At 37.1% G+C, this 21,835-nt stretch overlaps 1 protein-coding gene across 1 annotated transcript in view; it reads left to right on the top strand.

The window, feature by feature from the left end:
* Nucleotides 1-1,736: 1,736 nt before the first annotated feature.
* Nucleotides 1,737-21,835, top strand: part of PLA2G4A (phospholipase A2, group IVA (cytosolic, calcium-dependent)) — a 158,333-nt gene continuing 138,234 nt past the window's right edge. Inside the window, exon 1 of the mRNA XM_012647830.1 lies at nt 1,737-1,868. The gene's annotated coding sequence lies outside the window, so the exon portion shown is untranslated. The remainder of the gene's footprint in view (nt 1,869-21,835) is intronic.

The raw sequence follows: 21,835 nt of genomic DNA, 5'->3' as shown, positions 1-21,835 counted from the left end.
TGAGGTTGCTGTGAGCTAAGCTCACACCACGGCACTCTACTCAGGGCAGTAGAGTGAGACTTTCTCAAAAAAAAAAAAAAAAAAAAGAGGCTGCTACAGTATTGCTCAGTTTCATAAGGGTCCCAGATGACTGATCTTCGCTGATGAACAAGTGAAGAAGGGTCTTCTAATCTAATTGATCCTACAGTGAGGCAGGATATGGAAGACAAATTCTCTCTTACCTAAGGTGGAAGCAGGTTCTTGAAACTAGTAGGCCAATGTTGAGAATATTTTTGATTTTTGGAGGAAACAGGACAAAGAGAAGACAGCAAATCCGAATTTGTGCCATCCACCTGAGGGTCTATGTGAACAATAAGATCACAAGTAGGGTGACACGGAGACCACAGAACCACAAAATAGGGCGATGGGATGTAGTCATCAGTTTCAGAGAGGGGCAGACATACCTGCAGCAGCTTTCATTCACCAAGTGTGGAGATAGTCAGCTTCATTTAGCAAGGCTGGAAAGAGGCAACCATCTCCCCATATTTTTTAGCCCTAACCATAACATATACTGACATTTTCTTTAAAAGCATTTAACCATTTTTTCTTATCATTATCATGTGACACACTGTTAGATAGTGTCTCCAAATACTGAAAGCTGCTATAACTTTTTATTATCAAACTGACTAGAGCGCTATGCAGCTGCTTTTTGAGGGAGTCTTTCTTCATCAGTCTTAGGACAAACGAGGCTGGAAGTACATATTCTGTCTTTCACCAATTGTACCTGGGGAAAAAGATGAAAAATAGCAGGGTACTCTCTGCTCCTCTATTTAACACATACCACCTTTCAAGAAATTCAGGTCCTTCATTAGAAAGAGAAAAAGCTTTACCCCAGGAGAGACACCTTTTTAGGAAGGAGAGAATTTATAACATGTGAGGTCAAATTTATGGGAGAAAATAAAAAGAAAAAGGAGTTGAATCTTGGGCTACAGAAAGCAGATAATCCAGAAGATTTAATAACAGGGCTCTGCAGAAATTACATTCCTTGAAAATGTTATAAGAGATTGATTATAGAAAAAATAGAAAATCCTGTGTTTGAAAAACGAGATACAGTAAATGAACACATCAATCTTTAAAGACATGAATTGACTCTTTTGGAATTTGGAGAAATTTAAACTGTGCACCTTGTTCATTACAGCATTATCAGGTATTTGAATTTACATTGAAAATTTGGAATTCAACCTGATTTGATTCCCTCCTAAATCTCAACATTTGTATTACATCGTTTAGTATGCCTTTAATCTTAAATGTACAGTTAAATGATCATAAACACAGGTGTTTTGAGCTTGGAGAGGGAATATTTGAACAGATTTGATTTTGAAAGTGGTCTTACATTGTTCATTTGTAACATGACATATTTTATGCTTTGGGTTTGTTGGAAATTTTGTCTTTTTAAAGAAGACAAAAATGCTCTAGGTTATTCACTGTCTTTTCAATTTTGTTCTTACTTGTTTGGAAAAAAGGAGGAAGTAGTGACTACTTAAGGGTAAGAAGGAGTTCCAGACACACACACACACATACACACACACACACATCCCCCAGCAGCCACGGAATTTAGGACCGTTTAATTTACATATTATTTAAATATGTTTTCTGACTTTAAACTCCTGGTACTGATAACTAAACATTCATATTTAAAATAGTAGCTCCTGAGAGGAGAGTGCTTTCCCCTTCTTCCTCTTTAATTCCACCTTAAGACATCTGCAAACACCCAAGGAGCCCAGCCCACATTTCAGCCCCTCCCACCAAGGATAAAACTTTCTCTAAGTCCGGAGCTGAAAAAGGATCCTGACAAAGCTAGAGCCATAGAGGAGCCTGAAGATTCTCATGTAACTCTGGGAACTGTAAGCAATATATTTACTCTTCCCCTGCCCCCTTCTCCTTCCCGCTCTCCTTAGCTTTTACTTTGTAGTGTTACTTGGAAGGACGGACGGACAGATGGAGGGAAAACCTCATTGCTTTAAAAAGTCCACAGGTCCTCTCTGCCTTTTGAAATGAAACACGGATCAGGGACCTCAATTTCCTTCAAACCAAGGAGAGTTTGCTTGCCTGGGTCTAAAGCCACCGTGGAGTCAAACGATCAGGTTTTTCCTTCAGTTGGAGCCTCCCAAAGTTAGCATTTAACACGGCGGTGGGGTGGCGCTTTTTAGCATTCCACGTGATGCCACCGAATGGCCACTGGTCCCCAAGCTTGAGCAGCAGCGTGCTGTCTGACAGCGCTAGCGATCTTTAGAGACAGACGGTCGAATCATTTAAGTTTTAATTAAAAAAAAAAAAATTTAGTCATTTCGACTGCTTCAGCAGTGCTTTCCTGGGCGTTCAATGTGTTGCTGTGTTATGTGAACGAAGGACCAAATTGAAAAAATTAATTGTGAGCTGACTGGTATTCTGATTCACATTTCCCCTAAGTTATCTGACATGCCGGGAGAATAAAGCTCAATACTAGATACTCGAAAAGATTTGATCAAATTATATAGTTAAATTTCGAGTGTACTATTTTCTTAATTTTGTTTCAGAAGAGGCAGGAGAAAAAGGCATTTGGTTTTGAAATAACGGTGGCTTAATGTATCAATGTCTCCTACAATTTATAATCATTTTAGTCTTAAAAATAATTATTTTCACCTCAACAACTAGAACAAGAAATTCTCCTCATACTGGTTGATGATGTAAGCGTTTATTCAGCTAAGGCAGATGGAGAATATTAGAGGTATACCATTTGGATGACGGTCAATGCTAAAGTTACATTTGTAAATATAATTTGAGTTAAAGGAGGATTTGTATTTTGTTTTGTTTCTGTTTGTTGCATAAATTTGGAATCGTAGCCCCAAAGACATTTGCAGGGAATCGTGGTGAAATACACTCTGAGTCTTAAAATTACATCCTAGTGGTCCCTCCCTAGATCTTACCAGTCAGGTCAGATGTTGCGATAAGCAATAGATATTTGCTTCTTTCATTGAGCTCAGGAAGCGTTAAATTTTAAATGAAGCAATACTTGTGAAATGCATAGAGAAGTGTTTAATCTGCATTTGCTCAAAACAGCCTTACAAACTTCCTGTATGAGAGGCATATTCTATGGGACCAGACACTGTTTCTTTTTGCCATTGTAAGTTACTTTTGAAGTATTTTGCATTTATGTTTAATTAGGGAAAGAAAAATTACTACATGGATTTCTTAGCCACTGACAAAGTTCATTCCATAAAGGTAATTTGGCCTGTATTTTTAACCCATCATTATCTTTCCTAGTGCTGCTACTTAGAACACAGTCATAAAACTGAATCATCTACATATTAAAAAATATGTTCCAGGAATAAAAAGGAAGAAGACAGAATTAGTTGTGGTTCCTTTTCCTCTTACATGCTTTCAGTTTTTTCCTCTCTTGCTTGCAGATTTTTATAGCTTTAGTGACAGCTGTGGACCCCTCCCCAGAAAAATGCACATTATGACATTCCTACACAAACGAATTTAAAAACACTGTTAGGAAGTTCACAAATCCCCAAAGACAATTCATATCACATGAAAATGCAATATTTCTTAGAAATTTGGAAAATGGTTAATTAGCAAAAATTTTACTTGTGAGGAACTGCCTACCAGTGGATATTAGTGTCCATATTGGCACTTACTCATTGGTGTTCTGGAACTCCAAGCAAAAACTGCTTGCCTGGAAACCAAGTGACCTAGATTATAGACTCAACATCAATAATAATTAGCTGTACAATATTAGACTTGTCATTTTTCTATTACATCTGTTATTTTTTATTGCTGAATGCAGTAAGTAGAAAATAATAGGAAAATAAGATGCAAGTTATTTTTGATTGGATTGTGGGGTATCTATATTTGCTACTTTTATTCCAATATTACTAATGATACTTCCCAGAATGATTGTGTTTTTATAATATCATTTGTTACAAAGATAATCACGCTCATTTTAAATTTTGTTAAATATAGAAAATTGCAAAGAATAAAAGAAAAAAATTATTATGCTCCCCCCCAAGAGGTAACTACTTTTAAAATGTCATTCTTCCATTTACTCAATCCATGAATATTTTTTGAGTACCCAGTATGTATCAACAGAGAGATAGACAAAAAAATTCATGGATATACCTCTGTTTATACTTCTAGACATTTTTCTATACATACGCTCACGTGTAGATTTACAAAATTATGATCATACTGTTCATACTGTTTTATAAAGTGCTTTTCCTTCATTCAAAAAATTTTCGGTTATAACATGTTTTTAAATAATTGTGTATTATTATGCATTCATTAACATCTTAAAGAAATATTATTAAGTCCCTACTATATGTCAAGCACTGCGCAATAATGGCAGTCTATCCATGAGCAAAAGAGTATGTGGTTCTTACCACATGTAATTTTTAATCTGCGGATATATCGTATTGGCCAATCATAAATTGTTGGATATTTAGCTTGGTTACAGTTTTCCGCTATTATCAATAATGTTTCATCTAGAACCTCTTATATAAAAGTTTATACACATTTATGTGTACTTCCTTAGGATATATTCTTTAATGTATATTTTCCAGGTTCTAAGAAAATTCTACTACCTATAACTTGTGATATCATAAGCCAATTACTTTCCCTCTTAAAATGCTGTTTTCTCAGTTTTAAATAGGAGTAATAATAATTGAGTATTTTGGGGATTCTCAAAAATATTTAGCAAAAATCTCATGGGATGCTAGTTATTATTTTTGACACTTTGCCCTTAAGAAAGATTGTATCCATTTATAAGCAGTATAAGAGAATAGAGTCTCCTTAAGTCAACTCTGGGTATTATTATCAAACAGTGCAAACTACAATAAATCCAACAACTTAGACAGTATATGAAAATTGTATCTTGTTTAAATTTACATTTCTTTCAAAAACTAGGTTGAACGATTTTCATACTGGCCACTTACATATCTATGTTTGTGAATTGCCTCTTTGAATGGGATTTTTTAAAAAAATTCTGTTTTAATTTTTAGTATGGTAAATATCAATAGATGGTCCTCAATAATTTTGAAGAATGTTAGGGGTCTTAACAATATAGATGAAATTTTGAACTGGAAATGGAAATTCTATCAACACTGTTTTTCTCTTTTTTGGAGGATTATTTTCAGTGTTTCCTGAAACTCTTCCCCTAAAAATGGGTGAGAATGCATAGAAAACGAAAACGAATAATTTTTTATCTTTACAGACTCCTATTTTACAAAAAATGGGAAAACTAAAGAGGGTTTGGAGAAGATGGCCAAAACCCTAGTAGTATCTCCCACAGCTTCGGGGATACCCTGGCCTGCATAATGTCAAGATACAAGAGTTAGGACTAAGGGTTAGGTGATTATGTTTGTAAAAAATTTTGTGAGAAAAATAATATCCACGTTTGTCAACAACCAACTTTGAGAAAATGAACTCACCATAAACAGATTTGTAAAGGTGCCCTACCAGTCCAATCACTTATTTAATGAATTCAAATGACTTTACAGAAACTCAGTAAACACCTATGAGTGTGGCCTTCATCTTTCTTCCACTGTCTTTTAGCACATGCAATTGAATCACTACTGCCCTTTCCTCAGTCTTCCTCCACATTTGCTTGACTTCTGGAATCTGCAGGGAAATTTAGGTATTTTAGGTAACATTGTGTTTTGAATTAGAAAGCAAATGTCCATAATACATGAAATTTCTGTATTCTTCTATAGTACAGAAAATTCATGTATTTGTAATACTCAGCTTATACTTGCTTAGTTTTTCATTTTGTTATTATTTAATTTATGAGCTTTTTTCTTATTACCTATTTTGAAAAAAAATCAGAGGCCCCCAAATATCTTGTATTTTATAACATTTTGTGGTTGATAAAATTTTGCTGAAGAACTTCATTTCATTTATAGCAGAACAGGGACTACTATTTACATTTTACTGATGTGAAAAGAGAGCTGTTGAAAAGTCAAATGACTTTTTTTTATGTCTAAGTCTTAAATTCTATTTTGGTAAGTTTAAATGCTTTGATTGATTAATTGATTGGTTCATATTTTTAATTTTGATATGTATTATTTGACGTTGTCAACCTCTTACTGTTGGAGTTAACATCAGAACAATCATAAGGGAAGGCTCAGAAGTCCACTGTCCCAATGCATGTTTCTATAATAACTCCATTGTTCTGCCCTTATAACTTGGTTACTGATTAACGTAATAGAGGAAGTTGTGCAAACGCTTAAGAATGATTGAAAAAGTCGTTTATGACTTGTAATTTCTTATGTTGGAACTACACAGTATTTTATATAGACATATGCTGCTTTAAGAAAATAAAATATATGATATTTTATCCGAAAATACAAAACAGACACACTAAGGGGTAATTTCATAAGTTATATAAGAAGCACTGATTTTACCAAAGGTTTTGCCTCCAGATTGGTAATAGAGAATTATCTTAGAATAATCTAATTTACAGAGCCTATGGCTCTTTCTGGCTGTTTTAAACCTGGCAGTTGGCATAAAGCATGTGTATCAAAATGACTACTCTGACCTTGGATTTATCATTCGTAGAGAAAAATCATTATTTAACTTTTTCAAACAATCCAGCAGCTTATGGTAAAGCAGACATTCATTCTCAGGGGTAAAAACCAACTTTAGTTATACACTTGGCTTACTATGTATTTGTATGATGTTATAGTAAATAATACATAGTACATTAAATTCAACTGCTGTATATAACTGTGCCACTAGAAACGTTAGGTCAGAAAATGGCTTTTTGAATTTCGTTCGGAAAATTGATACACTTCCTATTTGCCCACAGCTTTGACAAGATAGCGAGTTGAGGGCAGTACTCAGGCAGTGGACTGAGTTGTGAACCCCTTTTGGAAATACATATTCTTGCTAAATCCTTGAATTTGTATTTGTAGAAGAGACAGTGCCTGCCTGGGATAGTCTAGGAGCAGATAAATGGTGTCTTAAGTTTTTTTTTTCAGGCTTTGCTTTTTTTATGTATTGAAACAAAAGACAATTCATTATGTGGGCTCTTTAACATGTATTTGATGCAATATTATAAAAGTATTGATAAAAATAAGCTAGAGTAATTATGTAAAATTCTATAGAAAAGCAAATGGGGGAAAAGTGCCTACAGATACATGCAGTTACGGGATCATTCTGTATAGACTCCTGCATCTATAATTACCATTTCTTAATATCCATTAGTCACTTGTTCTATCTACCACAAACCTCAAACAGGTATCAGCTTCCTTTTCATTCAAATGCCATGAAGAAGAGGGCTATGAATTTAAAATTGGCTGAGTTCATGAATGTAGATCTCAAAGAGATGACACTCGGGCATTTCTGTAGTTCATGGCACAGTCTTCTAAATCGCTATTTTCAATGAACAATGGTAATCATGTTCAGATAATAACTTTAAAGTATTGTTATATCCTTGATTCGCAGAAGAAGACGCTACAAACACACTTCAGGAAAATTTGTCACAGTAAAAATTTTAATTGAAAGATGTTTCTTGCTTCATTAAAGATTTAAATGCAAAGCTATGAGATGCTTACTTATAATCTTTTACTTGGTACTTGTTTCTTGAGCTGGTGACAATCAGGAATTTATATTTAAAATATATAAATTTCACAGTATTTACATGGGTTGTTTTCCTCATCTTTAATCACTGCCTATATTGATGCTTCTGTTGTGAATGAAAAGCAATAAAAAAATCAGCTTTATGAGACTCATTCACTGTTTTCAGAAATTCTTACTATTTAAAATACATTTTAGATTGACAAATTGATTTGGTTAATTACCCTGTGTATGAATATGCATTAATAAGATATTAATTAGTGATATTTAATATGCATCAAACCCTATGCATTATCAATACAAATTAATTCATGTTCATTGTGAATTATTGTTTAATACATAATTTATCATATTTTGATGTGTATTAATAATATTAATTGACACACATGTTAATGTGTATTGATAAGGTAATTAAATGTAGCAATTTAGATAGTTTGTACTCTTTTCTTTTTCACATACAAATTTTACATGCTGGGTCAAAAAATGAGGATTTTAACATCAACCAGGAATTGTCGGTCACTGAGCTGTATGCATTTATTCCTTCACTAAGTCAGGACGTTTTAATTAGTACCAAAAACATCCTGGGCTTCAATAATAGAGAATACCAGGAGAAGGTGGAGGATGGGAAGGGCTGGCTGAGAGAGAGAATTGAAGCCGAAATGTGCTGGATGAGAAGCCATATTTGGAAGGGGAGTGGAGAGCGAATGGCAGAGCTCCAGATGGGGGCTCCAGGCAGAGAACAGCATTTGTAAATGAGCCTGCAAAGAAGCAGTCAAGAAATTTGATGGAAAACCAGGGATTAGGGCGATGTCATGGGAGCAAAGAAGGGAAAGTGGTTCCTGAGAAAGAGATTGAGTAAGTTGAGGACAGAAAAGTGGCTACTACATCTGGAGGTCATTAGTGATCTTGATAAGAGCAGTTTCAGTGGGGTGGTGGGGGCCGACATGAGGAGGAAGTAGAGGTGGCGTGGGAGTGCATGGGTACAAGTTGAGCAAACAGCCCTCCCTTTAGAGGAGGTTGGCAGTGAAATACAGCACCCGAGTGGAGACATAGCGGAGAAAAGGAATATGGAGTGGACAGGTTTGCCAACTAGATTATCCAATTGAAAGTAAAGTGGGATGATTCCGGAAAGGCATGGGCCATCAGAGTAAAGTCCTTGAGAAGGACAGAGGGATTTTGCATCCATAGAGCCATGTGTGATACCAGGGCTGTAACGGGAGGAAGAATGCTGCCCCCTTGGTGACAGGGAGAAGGGGAACCCAAGTGCACATGCAAGGGAGTTTGCAGATTTGGTGGTGGGAAGATGAGAGACTTCCCTCTGGTGCTTTCTGTTTCCTTAGTGAAGGAAGATGAGGTCACCTCACAAGCGTGGGGTTGGGGGTGGGTGAGAGACTTGAGAGGGAGAAGGGAACACTTCCCCAGTCACTTCCTCCAGTGCTGGTGCAATTTCACTGGAGAAACTTAGAAGGATGCCCTGTGGTGTTGAGAGTCTCTTTGGGTTTTGAGAATGTGAACCTAAAATAAAACCAGCCTGCCAGGTCATGTGGTTTTTCTGCAGCCATGTTTAAATACTAGGCCCAACGAAGCTAGATGGCTCAGTTCTTTTAGAGTGGGAGTTTATAAAGAAAGAAAGAAAAAAGCAAAAAAACTGGTAATCCTTAAAATGAACAATCAGTGAACTAAGCAAAACAAAAACAAAAACAAAAACCCTCGCCCCAAATAAACATCCCAAACAAAAATGCATAGAAATTCATGAGCTTCTAGAACACAGCTCCCTTTATCTAAGGTAATTATTATAGTAACTACTAGGAAGTCGTCACAAATTGGCTGATTTCCAGCTCTAATAGGTAGGAATGTAGCCTTTGTTCTTCTCAGAATCTTGTTGGATTCATTACCTAGCCGGTTGCTAAGGCTGTTTCTACACTTCAGTGAATCTCAGTTACCTGTTCCAGGATCCATCATTCTAAAATCTTTTTTCTTCCTGTCCTACTTGGTAGAACTCTTGCTGTTGTCTTTTTAAGTTCTGAGCCTTCAACAGTTTGTCTCCTCAGACTTTACTGGACCCCTAGCTAAGTTCTTTTGTCTGTGTTGTAGTGCACCCTTCAACTTTTGTATCCTTCCCCAGGTTCCTGGGGACACGTCAGGACTCCCTCAAAATAAGGCTTTGTAGAATTTGAACCATTGCAATTCTACACTGTAAAGATGTTTAAACCATTTAGCCATGATAATAGGCCATCAAAAAAGAGGAACATTCACAGCCCTATCAGAATGTATTGTCTTCACCCTGACATAAATCCTTCATTTTGCATCTAAAACTCAACTCACTTCCTTTCCTTTTCTTTTCCAATGTTTAGAGTTTTAGAGAACAGCTGATTACCATAATCAAAATGGTATTTTTTTCAAGGACTAAGATAATATTATTGAGCTTTTGACTCCCATGTATTCTCAAAGTTAAAAAAAAACCCACAAACCCGTTTTTATTTAAAAGTCCCTTAGCAATTTCTCATAAATCCTCTTAACATGTTAGTGCTTAAGTTTTACACTATTTGCAGGCCAGGCTCCGCCATGGACGGAAGCAGCCAGTCTGGGTGGGTCACGTGCGGCGGCGTGGTGAGAGGAGGCGGAGCTCTTGGGGGTCACGTGCACTTGGGTTTGCTTCCGGGTCTGCCTGGTCTCGGGGGCGGCTTCTTTCTCCTACTTTCCTCCCTACCTCCAGGGGAGATGTCATGTCTGTACTTCCTTCCTGGTTCTGCTCATATTCGTTTGGCTGTGCTTTGGCTACAGTTATCTCACTTCCTCCTGTCCAATTTTGCATCTGCAAAATGAAGGGGAGACATAGCGTTGTTTTTGTTAATTTCGTATTTTCTAAAAACCCCACTGAAGCATTATATCTCGTCAGCAGAAGCTCAACAGAAACCTTAGATTTTATTGAAGTGTTTGGCACAGTTCTCCAGCTTGTTGATCAAAGGTTGAGGAAATATAAATTTCATTCTGGAGCAAATGGCAGTAGTTCTAGTAATTCATTTCAGCGCATGTTAACCCATCTTAACACCTAAATAGTCAGGGTGTGTCACATGTTCATCATGATGCTGGCAGAGGTAGGTAGTACAAAAATAACTTAATTTTTTTTATCATTTTACCCTTCATAGTGCTTTAAGTTTTTTTGTACTCAAACTTTTTACATCTTTAGAACTATATCGGTGTACACCGTAGAAGTAGGAGAAAATGTGTTGTAAGGCTCCAAAGCATACATAAATAATTGAAGGGTCTACAGACTGCCGTCACTCCATATATTTGAACATAATTGGTTTTCTTTATAAACCAATGCTTTTATTTCATGAATTTTAAAATGTTATATTGTATCAAGGGGTTCCTGGGCTTCACTAGACTGCCAGAGGGGTCCATGGCACAAAAAAAACGATTAAGAACCCTGAGGGTACTCCCCACAAATGCATACTTTTCTATTTACAGAGGTCTTAATCCTGCAGAAGGCTGAGGTTCTTGTTCATTTCGAAAGTGAATTGCCATTCGTAGTGTCTAGAAGCACATTTCTTAAACTTCTTATGACCTGAGAAAAGAATGGTGAGCCTGAATTCCTATTACATGTCACACAATCCAGGACTTGTAGGATGCTGGTCCCATGTTTAGTCGTTTAACTTTGCAATAACACCTGAAACAGGCGACTAGACAGCTTCCCTGAGCTGCCACAACTCCTGCCATCATAATATATTTGCCCATCAATTTGTTCCATTTAGAGATTATAATAAACATTCTGTATTTTAAACTACATGATCAAGCTCACTAGCTGCCTAAAATTGTTACTGTGCTAGTTGAAAAACAAAGCAAGCCCAGAATGCCGATAACTTCATCCAGTAATAAAATGACCCTCATGAACATTTAAGCCAGTCTGATGATTTTCCTGGGGCTTTTCCCTGAACTGTTTATCTCAGAGAAGAGATAAGGCTTTCCCTGCTGGGGAAATCTTCACTATGTCATGAAAAAAGGCAGCAATTAAAGAGGGAGTGGAACCCTCAACAAAGCACAAATATTCCCTAGGGGAGCATATTTGCAAAATGTCCAGTCTGGAAAGAGAGAGCTGTAGAAGTAAAGCTGGTCCCAAAACACACTTCTTTTCCCAGAATTTTGTGCTGCATTGCTGGTTAGAGTTACAAAATGTTAACACTGAGCGTCTCACCATTATCAGTTGCGTTTAAGTAGAAGGCAGAACACTATTCTACATTTTCTGAATATGAACATCATATATTTAATATCTGCCAATGATATTCCATCATGGTCTGAGTGGAAAGAGGCATTTTTTTAAACAATCTGTCTAACCTTTGTAAGTAAACAACTTAAAATTATGATTCAAGCCTAGAAAATTATCAGAGATGAAAGCTACTTTTTTAAAAGCCTTATTGGACCAGTCACAGGGAGAAATTTACTCATTTCCCTCAAATTTATATCTTGAGTTTTCTCTACACTACCAAACAATCACTTGGCAACTTAAAATTTTGGCCAAACTAAAATTTATAAATATGTCTTTTTAGTTTTGGCTATATTTTCTTTTTAGCCCTAGTGCGTGGTGGTGGGGGGGAGATGCCAGTAGGGTATACAGAAAGAGTACCTGGTGGAAAGTGAAGAGGTAATTCCAGTTGTTTCCCTAATTGGGTAAACCTGGCTGGGTTTGTTTACATCTTCAGGCCTCAGCTTACAAATGTGTACAGTGAAGTACTTTCTTCGTTGGTGATTATGAATATTTCCTCCAACTCCAAAATTTCTTGACCTTGAAATAGAGCCAGAATGGCCACTTGTTTTTGGCCACCGAGAGGTGAAACGGTGGAAAATAACAGCAAACCTGAATGGTGAAGGAACAAAAACTAGAAAAGTGGCTTGGAGCGAGGAGACATTCTTGTTGTGTTCGTAATGCTGCGTGGGAAACTGGGCTGGCCAGTTTTCTTACCCTTAGGATGGATGGGTTTACCTGGCTTAGTACCTCCCAAGTGTAAAGTGGTAAAAGACATGACGTTATGCACTGTTTTATTTACATAGAATGTTTGTGTGTGTGGGTGGGGGGCGGTGGGAGTGGACGTTCTAAATAATCAGAGGAAGGAGGGAGGCTGCTCCATCTTGAGGGTGTTTGGTCTCTCCTTTGTTATCTCCACAACCTTAGTTTAGATGCATATCACACACATTTGTCTCTGGCTGGTTGTGTCCCTCCCTCCTCAGGCACCGCTTTCCTCCGTTGCCCACTGTGGGCTTCTTTGCTGAACTGCTATGTTTATGTTATTGAAGTGCGCTGTGGGCTGAATTATGTCTCCTCCAAATTCATGCATTGAAACCCCAACCCCTAGCACCTCAGAGTGTGAGTGTGTTCAGAGACAGGCTCTTTAAAGAGGTGATTAAGTTAAAGCGAGGCTGGTAGGGAGGCCTTTATTCAGCCTGACTGGTGTCCATATATGAAGAGACAATTTGAACACAGGGCCCCCAGGGACACAGGTGCAGGAGGACCGAGCATGTGAGGACACAGTGAGAAGGCAGGATTCGCAAACCAAGGAAAGATGCCTCCGAAGATCACAAACCTGCGGCACTTTGATCTTGGACTTCCAACCTCCAGGCTGTGAGAAAATAAATTTCTGTCGTTAAGCCACTAAGTCTGTGGTATTTTGTTATGGCAACCCTGGCAAACTAATACCAAATGCCACTTTCACCTGCCACCTGCCTGCTAAGGCTCTCTAATAGCGCTATTGCTTGTCGTGTAATGTCTTACAATCTCTGCATGTCCTTCAGGGTCTTTTGTGGGGTGAAAAAATGATATAGAAAGAAGGAGGATTCTAGGGCCTTCTCAGTTCCTGTTAACCCAGATGACCTGGGAAGTTTCTTATTCTTCCGGAGAGAGACAGTTATTCTCTTGTATTAATAGAGCCTGCCTTTAGTTTGAGTTGTCAATTAGACAAATCACTTAACCTTTTCACACCTGTTTTTGTTTTTAAATCACAAAACAGGAGATAATAATCTATTTTGTGATTATAAAAATGAAAGAGATGGCGTGTGTCTATATATGTGTATCACTTAACAAAGTACCTGGTGCCTGGGAAATGTTTAACAAGTGTGAATTTTAAAAATTAAGTATTCAAATCAGCAGCTACTAAGATATCTTCCAGTTTATCATTCTGAGTTCTATGCATAGGCTGTATTTCCCCTTGATTATTTCTCAACACAAGACTTCACCTATGACATGGCCAGTTTTCCCTGGCACGCTATGCAAATTCTCAATTTTGTTGATTCGCCCTTTAGTCAGTAGCAATCGAGTGATCACTCTGGGTCCAGTAGGAATATAGGGAGAAGACAGAACTTCCCTTATGTCGCTCCCAGCTAGGGGAGACAGACCCTGTATATAATGGTAATCGAGGATGTAACACTGTGGTAAGAGATGTCAAGGAGAAGTATGAGGGTCCTATCCTAGTGGACAGATTAAGAGATGGCTTACTTTTAGAGAGTGAATTTATGCAGAACCCCAAAGGACAGGCAGACATTATCCCGCAGAGATGGGGAAGGAAGAAGCAGCAGTGAGAGTCTGAGGTGGGGTGGAGCTTCTCCAACATTCGTGACCTTTTCCTAGAGGAGATGTTTCCGTTTTCCCTTTTCAGACCCCTAAGTAAGCCCTTTCACATTTTCAAATATCAGCCCAGTTGTTCACCATTTTTCTGAAGCCTTTTCTATATTAAACCACTGGAAACTCTCCCTTCTCTGAAACTCTAGTAGGTATTCCATATATATTTGTCTATTTAAATAATGAGCTTTCAATAATGCAAATTTGAGAGATCAATAAGCAGCGTTAGAGACCTAGGAATAAAAATGAAGAGGAAAAATCAATTCAAAAGGAATAGCATGGATGAGATTCGTATGGAACCAGGTGTCTCACTATGGGATGTGGTGGCAGATTCTGCACCACTGGGTTCTTGGCTCAAGAAACAGGCCTAGTTAATTAATGTGTGTCTTTGTGTCTGGAGACGTGCTTTTATATTTTCTTGGGAACAGGGCAGTTCTCTTGTCAGGTTTTCTATAGTAAACTGAGAATATGTCTTGCGAGATGTTTTTAATACAAAGCAGCTCATTTACCTATCTTAATTCCAGTTGTTTCTTCATTTCTTCGTGTGGGTGATATCAGAATCTTTGCTTAGCCTGGGTTTAAAAAATAAGCACCAGAAAACTAATTTAGAATTTAAAACTTGAGTAATGCTTTAGTTTTATGTATCTATACGAGATTGACAATGATGGAAACATAACCACACACTGCCCCTTTTTGGGTTTAGAATACGTTTCTATATCCAGCAGAATGGAGACAGCTTTGAATTTGGCAGCAGACAAGTATCCTCATGTTTTTTATTTTGTTAAATTTTAATGGATCAGAAACAGCAGTGTTTCTTTATTTCTATTAAAAACTCATTGCTGAGTATGAAAAAGTACATGGTCTTTATAAAAGGTGCTCAACGAATTTGGCTACTTGATTTCTTAGAAACTTCCATAGAGCTCAATCAGTCACATCAAGTTGAGGCAATTTAGGGAAAAGTATTAATATCGGTTTTATAAACAACAATAATAAATGATTACTTTGTATATTTATGGCCTGCTAGGTACTGTGCTTGGTGATTTATATATATTTTCTCCTTTCGTCCTTCCACTGCCTCTGTGAGGAATGGGGGCCCTTTTCCCCAGTTACAGATAAGGAAACTGAAGATCGAGATCCCGCAGATAAAGGAGGAGACAGGCTTGAACTTGGATCAGTCTGGCTCCAGTTGAGACGTTGTCACTACTTAAATGCTGAACCTGTTATTAAGTAATATCTACTCTGCTCTACACAATGAAATGGAGGGAAAGAGAAAAGTATCCTTTGAGTTCCTATCCTTCTTTCCTCCAGATGCCACAACCCTAGTTATAACCCCTTCTTTTCCTCTTGTCATATCATGCTTTGCAGAGAGAGAGAAGTGACAAGACACTCTAGCCTGGGTTTTGGTTCTGCTCCCCTTTCCTGAGAAGGCCATCCTGCCCTGACAACATGACTAAAAAGAGTCTTGCACAAACCACTCACTATTGAGCATTCATGGCGAGCCAACAGTTGCATCTCATGGGCAAGCGTGTGTTGAAAGAATAGCCAAGTTTCCCTCTTACTGATGTTAGGGAAGGAAGTTTCTAATTATAGGACATGAAAACAAAAGGGAAAGAAAGAAAGAAAAAAGAAACTGCGAGCTTCATATCTCTTCCTTCAGATATAAAAGACTGTATACACTCACCAAGAGTGGTTATTTAGCATAGTTGTAAGAAAAAAACAAAACCTATTTTGTGAGTATTCATGATACTCGTTGTGCAACCCAGTTGCAGTAAGATTTCCAGGACTGAGCCAATTGTGGGAGGAAAACCATTTTCCTACTGTTTCATGTAGCTAGTTGGACAGAAATGCCTTAATTCCACAGAAATTTGAAATATCTGCTGCCAGTATTAGCAATTACAGGGAGAAAAAAGGATGGATGGATGCCTATTCCTAACTGGAATTGAAAATGCAGTCACTGTCTGACAATAATAACCAGTGATTTTGTCCTAAAGAAAGTGAACTTACACCAGTGATTTCTCCACAGGACTGCTTTGTTGCTTCCTTTGAACATAACTGTGGAATAAAAATTATACATATAAATTAGATCTACCCATGTGTATTAAATTTTTTAAAAGAAATTTTTTAATTTTGAAATAATTTAAGATAAGAAACTGCAAAAATATTACAGTTCCCATATACCCTTCACTTAGCTTTCCCTAATGTATTAATGTAATAATATCTTACAAAACCATAGTACATTTCCAAAACCAAGAAATTGACATTGATACATTGCTATTAATTAAACTACAGACCTTATTTGAATTTCAACAGTTTTTTGTGTGTATTCGATTTTATCCAGTCTGACAACCTGTGCCTTTTGACTGGTGTGTTAAATCACTCACATTTAATGTTATTAGACTGTATGGTTGGATTTCCAGCTGACGTTTTGCTCTCTGTTTTCTACATGTCTCTTTTCTCTTTTATTCCTCTGTTCCTTATATTAAACAGATATTTTCTAGTGGTCCATTTTAATTTCTTTGTTGATATTTTAATTATATTTTTGAGTGATTTTCTTAGTGGCTGCTCTAGGAATTAAACTATACACCTTAATTTGGTACAATCTACTTCATATCGATAATAACTTGATTGTAGTAAAGTCCAGAAACTTTGGTCCAATATAGTTCCAATCCCTTTCTACTCCTTTGTGCTATTATTGTCATCTACATTATGTCTGCGTATGTTGTAAACCCAGTAATATGGTACTGTAATTTATTGCTTAATAAATTCTATATCTTTTAAGGAAGTTTAGAGAAGAAAAGAAAATATTTATAGAATAATTTATATTAACCTACCTATTTACTATTTCTGATACTCTTCATTTCTTCCTATAGATTCAATTATCTTCTAATGTCATTTCCTTGCTCCAGTAAAGTACCATTCCTTCTTCTCCTTTTGTGTTGTTTTTTTCATATATATATATCACATCTTTAATTAAGCACAATAAAATTTTATAATTATTCTCTTATGCAATTGACTTATGCATCAGTTGAAAGAAGAAAAGATATAATATAATATAATATATGTTACATATATATATATATATATATACACACACATATTGTCTCTTAAAGTTGTCTATATACTTACCTTTATTGGTGTTTTCTCTTTCTTTATGTGGATTTTGCTTACTATGTGGTGTCACTTCCTTTCAGCCTGAAGAACTTTCTTTACTTTCTTTACTATTTCTTATAATCCTGTCTCCCAGCAACAAATTCTCTGTCTTTATTGATGTGACAATGTCTTTATTTCTCCTTCAATTTTAAAGGCTAGTTCTGCTGGATGTAGTATTGTTTTACAGTTATATTTTTTCAGCACTTTAAATATGCCATCTCATGCCCTTGGGCTTGGATGAGAAGTCATCTGTTAATGTTATTTTGATTGTCTTGTATGTGATGAACTATTATTCTCTCGCGCAGCTCTTAAGATTTTCTTTTGGTCTTCATTTTTCAACAGATAGGCTATGATGTGTCTAGGTGTAAATCTCTCTGTATTTAGCACAGAATTAATTGAGCTTCTTTGAAGTATTTTTAAGCAAATTTGGGATATTTTCAGCCATTATTTCTTTCATTTTTTTTTCCTCCTCTTTTTTCTTTCTTCTCTCCTTCTGCGATTCCCATTAGTATACTTGATGTTGCTGTCTAGTCTCCGAGACTCTGTTCATTTTCTTCATTCTTTTTTTTTCTGTCTGTTCTTCATATTGAATAATCTCTATTGCTGTATCTTTAAATCCACTGATTCTTCTGCCAGCTAAAATATGCTGTTGATTCTCTTTAGTTAATTTTTCATTTCAGTTATTGTGCTTTTAACTCCAGAATTTCTATTTTGTTCTTTTTTCTCTTTATTGATATCTCTTTATTGGTATCCTATATTTGATATGTTTTTGTGTCATATTTCCTTTGATTTTTTAAAGCATGATTTCCTTTAATGCTTTGAACATATGCGTAATAGATGCTTTGAAATATTTTCTGTTAAGTTCTTAATCTGGAATGCCTCAGAGATAGTTACAGTTGACTGCATTTTTCCTGCACATGGCTCACACTTTTCTTTTCTTTGTTGTTGTTTTTGAAAACTGAAAATTTTAGATCATACATTAGTTGTAAATTTTATATTGTGGTAATTTTGGATTTTGATCTTTCCTTTGGAGAAGTTATTGTTGCTGTTTTTTTCTTTTAATGACTTTCTTCAATTTGTTCTCAGGGATCTTCCCCTGTAGTGTTCAGCCTCTGATGTGTGTACTCAGTTGTTTTTTATTTGTTTGTTTGTTTTTATGTTTAAGCCTAGTTTCCTAATGGTCGTACCTAGGTCAGCATAGCTTAAGCTACAGACCAAAAGTTTTACTTAAGCACCATAAGTGAGTGTGTTTTCCACTCTGCCATTTCATCTGCATATGGCTTAGCGAATGCTTTCAACATTGAGGGGGTTTACAAGTCCTCTCTGGTTTTTACTTTCTGCATTCCTGAGGTCTCACATTTATACACAGCCTTCCAGGTCAACAGGAATAAGTGAGGCCTTAGCAAGGCTCTCTGTGCTTGTCTCTTTTGCTAAATCTCCCTTTTAAATTTCTGGCTGGTCTGCTTTTTTGTTGCTTGTGCCAACCAGTATGGACCCAAATGGTAGCACTCAACTTCCCTGATTGTTTGCTACTATGATCTCTATTTGACAACACCCTCTGGCATGGAATTTTCCATGCTGTACTCCACATATAGTTATCTTCCACTCAAACCAGCAAGGCAGCAGAGTCACAAATCCTCAGGGCTGCCCTGCCTTCCCAGTTAGGACTTCCATGCTGTGGAACTGTGGGCAGGTAGAAGAAACTCCTTGCTAAAATGTCACAGACTCTCATTGCTCTTATTGAGATTTAGTAGATTTTTAAAAAAATAAATGCTTTTCATTTGTTGTAAGTCCCTTTGGTTAGTTTTCAGAGTTATAAAAGGGTTGTTTGTGATAATTCTGCCCACTTTTTCAGGGCTTTTTGGGAAGAAAATTTTCAAAGTTCCTAATTCTGCTATTTGGAAAGTTGGTCCACTTATGTATTGTACTTTCAAGTGGAAGCTTTGACCAAGACCCTAAGATATAAAATACTAAAATGGGTTGTGAAACAGCCTATGCTTTATGTTTTTAAAAAAGCAGATGAATAAGAGTATATAAATCTAAATCTTACCTACTTCACAGTTATTAAAACATTGGACTAGTAGAGATGTGAGGAGAGATTTGGAAGAGTTTTGTTGTTGTTGCTTATTTGTTTGTTTGTTTTGGAGACCACTGTTGTGAGTACAGCCCCTCTTCTTTTGAGGAGGAGATCTGGGAGGAATGTGCCTCCTAATCCCCAATCAAGAGAGCAGCCTTTAAGGGCACTACTCAAAAAGCTCATCAGAAGGTTTAATATTTGTCTCCTGCAGTAGGCTGGTGTCTAGTCATGCTTAAGAAATATAAAGGGACATGGGTAGCAGAACAGAGAGTTTTATTTGGGAAGTAATTGCATTCTCAGAGTCTGTTGAAAGAAAGAAAACGAGAGTATTTTCCGTGGACTAAAGAGAACCCTGGGAAGGGGCCTTAAATCACATACAAGAGATTTTCCTGGAGAAGTGAAAGAACCTCAGAAAAAGAAAACTGGAAGTGGACCACGGGGTGTATTGGGGCTGTAGAAGAAAACACAGGTTCTCAGCTAGAATAGAGATACATTGGCCCATGTCAGGGAACACAGGGAAGAAATCTCAAAAATAGAGAATCTCAGAAGAATTCACAGAAAGCATTCATGAAAGAAAAACTCAGCTTTAATTTGTACCAGGCCCAGAGATCACAAAGCCAGCTTATAACCGTACCAGTGAAGTAATAGCTTTTTTGCCTTCCTTATCTCTCCTGCTTCATTTTTCTCTAACGATGAGAGGTTAAAAACTAGAGTTATGGAGCTTAGAAAGCGTTAGACTCTAGGCAGAGGAGGAGGGAAGAAGCCAATGACTTCACTCTTTTCTTCCAGTAACAGCCTCTGGCTTGGGTAGGAGAGAGACTTTGACCCTAAATGGACCCGGCATTTCAATTTCTAAATTCTTCTTCTATTTTTTTATATCCAAGAGTTAACACAGAATTTGTGAGGCAGAGTGAGGTTTCATCAAGGCAGGAGGAGAGTTAACCCTAAAGGGAATTAAAGAACAAAAGAAATTTGCTCCAAGATTAAATACCATGAGTCATATTTGTTTAATGTCTAGTTATCTTCTAGTTCCTAACGTAGTGGTTTTACACACATGCACGTGTGCATGTACGCAAGCAGAGACAGAGAGAGACAAAGAGAGTGAGAGAGAACAAACTAGACCACAGTTAGCGATCTGAACCATATTTCTTGCTTTTGGCTTTAATACCAGGGGAGTCTAAATCCAAGTCTTGCTGTAGGATGACATAGTGGCTAATAGCTAGATGGTGAGCATAGTGGTTATGAATAAAGTCGCTGGAAATGAGAAAAGGAACTAAAGTTGCTGACACCAAACTTTGGGCCCCAGAAACAGATTTCCTTTAAACATTTGTGTACTAATCTCACTCGTTCTGGAATTTCACTTGTTCTGCTTTTTTTTCCCTTTATAAATAGAGATTGATATTTAACATCCTTTGCTATTAAGAAGAGTTAGGAATAAAAAAGAGGGACAGCAAAAGAGAGTGGAGCACTATTCTGCGAATTTCCTTCATGCATAAACCTGGCATTACCTTGAGTAATATCATCTATGCATCCATCCATCCATCCATCCATCCATTCATTGAACAAATCTTTATCCTGAGCCTACCATATACTTTAGGCTCTGTGTTAGGCACTAAAGATAACTCTGCAACAAGACAAATATGGTCTCTGCCTTTATGCATCTTTAGTTCTCTCAGGGACAGCAGACATCGTGTGAGTGGAATGAAAGGCGTGAAGGAGAAGTCCAGAGTGCAAGTGGAACCAGTCATAGGCAACCAAACATCCTCCGAAGGTCCCAGAAGGCTTCTCTGTGGATGTGACATTTAAACTGAGTCCCGAAGAATAGGTCAAATTTACAGCTAGTTGAACATTAGTTCCCTACAAGATGCTACGTGATCTTGCCCCTGCCTATATTCCCAACTTCATCGTAAGCCGCCTTCACGTTTGCTCACCATTCGCCAGCCACTTGTTTTCTCTCAGTTCCTCCAACTGCCTCCCTGATGCATTGTATTCTAAATGCTCTCTCTGCTCACCCTCTATGGCTGGCTCCTTTTTAGTGCCCAGCCTCAGCTTATTCTTTGTTTCTGTCTTTTGCTTGTTTCCACCATTTTATACAACTTAGTTTCTGATTGTTTCATTTATTTCTTGGATTCCTTGTTTTCTGATTGTCCTTTAGAAATATAAGCTCCAAGAGGGAAGGGGATGTGTCCAACTCATCCCTTTTGCCCCTCCAGTCCCTGGAACCATACTGGACACACAGTAGTTATGCCTTAAATGTTTGTTAATAAATGGATAAATAGAAGGGGTGTGTTACAGCCCTGAGTGGGCGAGAGCTTGACACATTTGAAGGAAGGAAAGAGAACCAGTATGGCTGTAGCATGGAATGAAAAAAGGAGAGTAGTGGGATGAGCTGAGGATGTAGATAG

The sequence above is a fragment of the Propithecus coquereli genome, unplaced genomic scaffold, assembly GCF_000956105.1.
Source record: "Propithecus coquereli isolate 6110/MARCELLA unplaced genomic scaffold, Pcoq_1.0 Scaffold270, whole genome shotgun sequence".
NCBI lineage: Eukaryota > Metazoa > Chordata > Mammalia > Primates > Indriidae > Propithecus > Propithecus coquereli.
This window is presented reverse-complemented; position numbering and strand designations above follow the sequence as displayed.